Consider the following 6,480-nt stretch of genomic DNA (forward strand, 5'->3'; position numbering starts at 1 on the left):
ATCAATCTTTTTATTGAGAAGTTCTACCTGATTAGACAGTATGGTGACAGAATCGATGTTATAAACGTCGGCTTTTTTCGTTGGCTTTGTTCGCATAACTTGCCACTGATAGTTATTCAATGACATCTCCTCTATAAATTCATAGGCATCTTCCGGTGTTTTATTGTTGATGGTTTCGCCAGCAGCTGCGTCAATCATTTGTCTTGTCGAGGGATTCACACCATTGTAGAACGTTTGCACTTGAAGCCAACGCGGTAACCCATGGTGAGGACACCTTCTCAGTAAGTCCTTGTATCTTTCCCATGCATCGTAAAGGATTTCTAAATCCATCTGCACAAAAGAAGATATATCATTACGTAATTTAGCCGTTTTAGCCAGCGAAAAATATTTTAGTAAAAATTTCTCGGTCATTTGTTCCCAAGTAGTGATAGACCCTCATGGTAACGAGTTCAACCATTGTTTAGCTTTGTTTCTCAGTGAAAAGGGAAATAACCGAAGATGAATGGCATCATCAGAAACGCCATTGATGTTGAATGTATTGCAAAATTCAAGAAAATTCACCAAGTGCGTGTCGGGATCCTTATCCTGCAAACCATCAAACTGAACAAACTACTATATCATCTGATTTGTGTTAGGTTTTAGTTTGAAATTATTCGCAGCAATAGCAGGTCTAACTATACTAGACTCAGTTCCTGCTAAAGAGGGTTTAACATAGTCATACATAGTACGTGGAGCAGGATTTTGGTTAGCAGCAATTGCAGTAGCTAGCTGATTGCCTTGGTTTTTAGCCATCTCGTCGGTTGGGGGTTGAGTATCATCTTCTCGCTCGTTCCTCGCGTATCATAAGCTACGCCTTATTTCTCTTTGATTTTTTCGAATTGTACGATCGATTTTATCGTCAAAAAGTAATGGTCCCGACGGGTTTCTTCTAGCGATAAACTATAAAAACCTAGCAAGAGAGAGAAAAAGTAAATTAATAAATAATAAAATAAAATAAAATTGCAAGAAAAGTAAATGGCTAAAGTAATAAAAATTTAGTGTTCCTAATATTTTAGTTCCCTGGAAACGGCGCCAAAAACTTGATCGCGTGATTCGTAATAGGTAATAAATATTTATAATGAAGATCAAACCTAGACTAAGTATTATCACGACGACAAGGCAAGCGCACCTATCGAGCAATAGTATAGTAATGGCAAGACCGGGATATCGTACCCAAGGGAACCAAAAGTACTAGTAATAACTATCTTTTTATTATCTAGTCTAAGAATAAAAGGGTTTGTTTTAATTAACTAATTTATTTAAACTAAGAACGCACAGAGAAAAGAATTGGGGAATTGGTTTTGGGAAAATCGATTGACTTGAGACAATACTTAAGGAAAAATCCACCTAGACTTTACTTGTTATTCTGGCTCCGAATCGAATGATTTATTCATTCAACTTGTTCTGTAGAGATCCCTAAGTTATGTTAATATCCCTATTCAAGACTAATAACGTCTAATCCCTAGATTGAATAATCGAGACTTTTCTCTAATTAACATTCTAGGGTTGCATTAACTCGATCTATGGATTCCCTTATTAGGTTTCACCCTAATCTGACAAAATCTTGTCACCCTATTTCTAGGCGCGCAATCAAGTCTGCTTAATTATGGTAAATGTACTCTTAGACAGGGTCTATTCCTCTTCTGAATGAAAGCGCGTCTTGAATCAGTATCCTGGGATATCAAAACAAGAATTAAGAACACATAATTAAGAACAAGTTAAATATTTATCATATGATTCAGAAAATAATAACAAGATTCGTCTTAGGTTTCATTCCTCTTAGGTATTTAGGGGTTTAGTTCATAACTAAATAAGAAAACATCTCCGAAAAATAAAGAATACAAAACATAAAGAAAACCCAAAACTCCTGAAGGGAAATTGAGGAGAGATCTTCAGTCTTGATGATGAATTCGCTTCTGAGATGGATCAATCGGCTTTCTTGGGGTAATTTCTTACCCCTCTTCTCCGTCTCCCCTTTTCTCCTCCTCTAGTGCGTATTTATAGGCTTTGAAATGCCTAGAAACCCTCCAAAGTGGCTTTTTCTGAATTGGACATAACTTGGGCTCAGCAGGGACACACTCGTGTGACATGGCCTGTGACGTGATTGCCAGGCCGTGTTCGATCCATTAAATTGCACAAGGCCGTGTGGGTCAATGGCCAGGCCGTGTAAATCGTGAAAGCCTTGGTCGACACCTTTGAAAGACACGGGCGTGTGAGCTGTTCGTGTGGCAAGGCTTAGGCCTTGTCATCTTCTCGATTTGGTCTGTTTTGTCCCTTTTTGGCTCGTTTTTTGGCTCCTTTTGACTCTTGGTGCTCTCCTGAGTACAAAACATGAAATTAAAGCATTAGGAGCATCGAATTCACCAATTCTAATGAGAAATCATCTATAAAATGCATTAAACATGGGGTAAAAATATGTATAATTTACGGTTTATCACTAATTTTTTAGTATCACCACTTAAAGAGAACTTGTTAGCATTAAAAGGTGGTTTCAAAATATTAAAGTCAAAATTGGAATTGTTACCTTTGTAATATTGTGAAGTAGACAATGAACGAGGGCCTTCTACCTTCAATTGTAGTTCAATCTCAATGGCTTTGTGAACTACCTCCTTTACATTTATATGAGTTTGTAACCGCTGAGTGTTGGTTATAGGTTTGTTTAAGCCGTCAGTAAAATGTATCACAGTGGTCTCATCATCCTCTTACACATTTACTCATTGCACAAGCATCTCCATCTCCTTGAAGTACTCATCAACTGATCTACTACCTTAAACAAGTCGTCAAAGTTTGGTTTTGACCTCCCTATAGTAATGGGACAGAATAAAGCATTTTCACATGACTTGTTTCAATTCATCCCATGTGGTAATTTCTCTCTTATAGTTTCATTGACAACTTATTCCAAGTTGAGTCCATCAACTCAATGCATAGTTTTAGAATTCAAGGGTCGCCAATGGGACTTTCTCATCTTTCGGGCATCTATAGTAATGAAACATAAGCTTTATTTTTTATTCCCACTCACAATATGCCTCGGGATCATTCTTTCCGCAAAATTGAGGGAATGTGAACTTTGGTTTTGCCAAAGAAGGCTACCTACGGTCATTAGTAACCAAAGGATCACCATCTGCATGAGGGACATGTCTAGCATTATGTCTGCAAGCACGAGGTTGTTCAACCTCAACAACATCATTAGCACCCCAATTTTGGATCCTTTTCTCAGTCAACAACTAATGCAAGGTATTGCTCATTTTTTGAAGTATAGCATTCCTTTATCTTTAGCTGCAGCTCGATCCTCTAGAGTTCGTTGCAACCTATCAAACCTGTTTTTGAACTTACCATTGACTTCATTGAGGTCATGTTGTAATTTTGTTTTGAAGCCAGTAATATTTGTGTCACTCTGGTCATCACTCCCTTTGCCACTACAAGATAATGTGACAAATTTGAAAAAACACAGCACTCAAAAAAAAAAAATTAAACAAATCTTACCATTATGCATTCAAAAATAAAATTGAATTCTCAATGAGGTAAGAACTAATCTTGTGAGTCCTTTAGGAATATTTATGACAATCAATCAAAATGTTAAAGAATCTAGCTACCAAATATCCTAACGACACTAGGAGTCCAAAAGTGGCTAGACACCAACGATTTGGGTTGCATGGAGGAAGGAATGTGCAACGTGTTTTAACCTACTAACACAAGAAACAAAACAGTGTTACAATGTGTATAGGAACAATAAAAAGACAAAATAAATGAAAACCTAAGGCTAAGAGTCAATGAAAGTTTCTGAAACTCGAAAACCTAAAAAATTGTGAAGCAACTTGACAAACTTCATTCGAGATGTTCCTGATTTCCAAAAATTACAAAATTTAAATTGGAGCCTCCTAAAATAATGTAGATCTGATCTAGAAAGTATCAACATAAAATTTAGCCAACAAAATATTTTTTACTTTTCTTTTCTTTTTGTATTTTATTTTTTTGTACTTTTTTGATCACTTTTTTTCATGGGAAATTATTTTTTTATTGTAATATAGAGCCAAGAATCAACATACAAAATTTCAGATCAATTGAAACATCTTTACCCACACAAAAATATTTTTTCCAAAAATATTTGGGGTAAAAACTGCTTATAGGTTGTTTTGCAAAGAAATCAATTTAGAAATCAACCATGAACACCCAAAATCTGATACCAAATGATAAGGAATGAGATGAATGAATGCTAAAATGGATGGTAAACTTTTTCAAACTCACGGATTTATCCTAGATCTCTAGATGAACATAAACTGAAATGAGAAACAATAAAAATAGATTAGTTGTCACAAAGGAGAGTCAAACAAAACTATAACAAAAGAAAGTTGAACCAGCTGGTAAATAGTCCAAAAGAAAGAAAATTAGGGTTTCTTGGATGGAAAGAAACTGTCCTTAGACCTCAAGAAAATTCCCCAACTAGATCTGGAAAAACAAAATGCAAACAAAATTGTTAGAAGTGATTTTAAAGACAAAAGCAAACTATTTTGTGCAAGAATGTTTGAAACAAAAAGAAGAGATTAAACTCCTAATTTTGATTTGTATCTTGATGGAACAAGATATGAGAACGTCTTTCTTGAAGCAACTTTAACGTAGAATGAAAACCAATAAAATCAGCAAGCCAAAACAATAAAAACTAACTTAAATAAGAAAGAAACAATAAATTAAGGATGGAAAAGAGAAGATGACATCCTAAGAAGCCTTGGAACCATTAAGAATCCACAACTCCTTTAAATGGTTTTAGTTCCCCCTCAAGAAAAGGATCTTGGCAAGAAAAATCTTGAAGATGATTCGCACAACCTGATAGATTGTTAAAAAAACTTTTGAAAGAAACTTATGAGTAATTCTTGAAGAAAAACTCAAAGAGAATTATTATTAATTAAAAAAGCATAAATTAATTGTGTCTCTGTAAGGGTGGACGTCCATGCTACTTACAGGCCCCCAAAATAAGTTTTCGTAACTCTAATGGAATAACTAGCATGACAACTCATCAAATAAAAAAAACAATTCTAAGTATGGACTTTTAATGGGAATTCAGCCACATGAATTAAATGGACTCTTTCGACTGAATTTGTAACAACTCGTTTTTCAGTGGTGTCAAAAATAGTGGTTTTAGGGCCAGAAATTGGATGAGTAAGTTTGTAAATATTATTATTTAATATATATGAGTCAAATATGATTTTAAAAAGGTTTTTTATGTGGGAATTTATGCTATTCGAATGATTAATTAAGTTCAAGTGATAAAACCCTAAAGTCAAGTGATTTTAGAAAATGAGGTATCGAGACCTCATTTCTATAAATCGAGCCATAAATATTTTTATAAATATTTACAGAGTGTCATTAAGGTAGTATTAAAGTTTCTTTAAGAAATTTTAATGTTTCGATAGTTAATTGCGCAAAAAGGACTAAATCATAAAAAAGTGTGAAAATTAAATTCTACTAGCTAATGATGTTAAATAGCTATGAAAAAGTAAATTCATGGACTAATATGGTAAACATACCATAATATAAATGAGTGGGCAGTTGGTTTTGTTTTATTATGAATATATATGTGTGTGTTTTATTAATTAAAAAGGTAATAAAGAAAACATAATGTTTTCTTCCCCATTTGCTTTTCATCATCGAATGTGCCATGGAAATATAAAGGGAGAAGCTTCAAGCTTCAGCCTTGGTTTGGAGGATGAATGTAAGCCCGTTTTGAACCCGTTTCTCGTAATTTTTATGTTTTTGGTATCATTGCAACTAGGTCCAACTAGCCCGTACCTTCAAATTTGAAAATGTTAAAGTTATTGAATGTTTCCATTGATAAATCGATGTGATTTTAGATGTTAAATGATGAATTTGAAGTGTTGTTTGATGTTTAAAAGTATTTCTTAAGTAATTTTGATGAATTTACCTATTAGGGACTAAATTGTTGAAATAGTAAAAATACAAGGATTTGATATGAAATTATTACAAATGTGGGCTGTATTGGGTGCCATGAATATCCAACTGATTTGAATTTGCATTAAAGATGGCTAATTTCATGTTTTAGGCTTAAGGACTAAATTGAATAAAAATAAAAAGTTGAGGGCAATTTTGTAAAAATATAAAAATGACTAAATTGCATAAAATGGAGTAATTTTTCTGCCTAAATTAATAAATTGAATGAAACTATTAATTTAGATCAAGATTGAGTGAAAAATTGAGGAGAATGAAAATTACCAAAAAACCCTTATACTTTGACATTTCTGCATTTTAGCCAGGTAAGTTTGTTGAACTGTATTTGTATATTATTGATTAAATTGAATGTTAATATGTGGTTATATTGTGATTGAATCAAATATATATGTTACTATGAAATTTATCATGTAATGAAACGATGGAAATCCAACAATGTTTCGATGATTATCGAGCCTTGTCTAAACCTTAGGAATTCAT

At 33.6% G+C, this 6,480-nt stretch overlaps 1 non-coding gene across 1 annotated transcript; it reads left to right on the forward strand.

The window, feature by feature from the left end:
* The first annotated feature begins 256 nt into the window (after positions 1 to 256).
* Positions 257 to 363, forward strand: LOC128284794 (small nucleolar RNA R71). The gene has a single exon (XR_008275217.1). It is a non-coding gene; the product is annotated as a small nucleolar RNA R71 (small nucleolar RNA).
* The last annotated feature ends 6,117 nt before the right edge of the window (positions 364 to 6,480 follow it).

This window comes from Gossypium arboreum, chromosome 11, assembly GCF_025698485.1.
Source record: "Gossypium arboreum isolate Shixiya-1 chromosome 11, ASM2569848v2, whole genome shotgun sequence".
NCBI classification, from domain to species: domain Eukaryota; kingdom Viridiplantae; phylum Streptophyta; class Magnoliopsida; order Malvales; family Malvaceae; genus Gossypium; species Gossypium arboreum.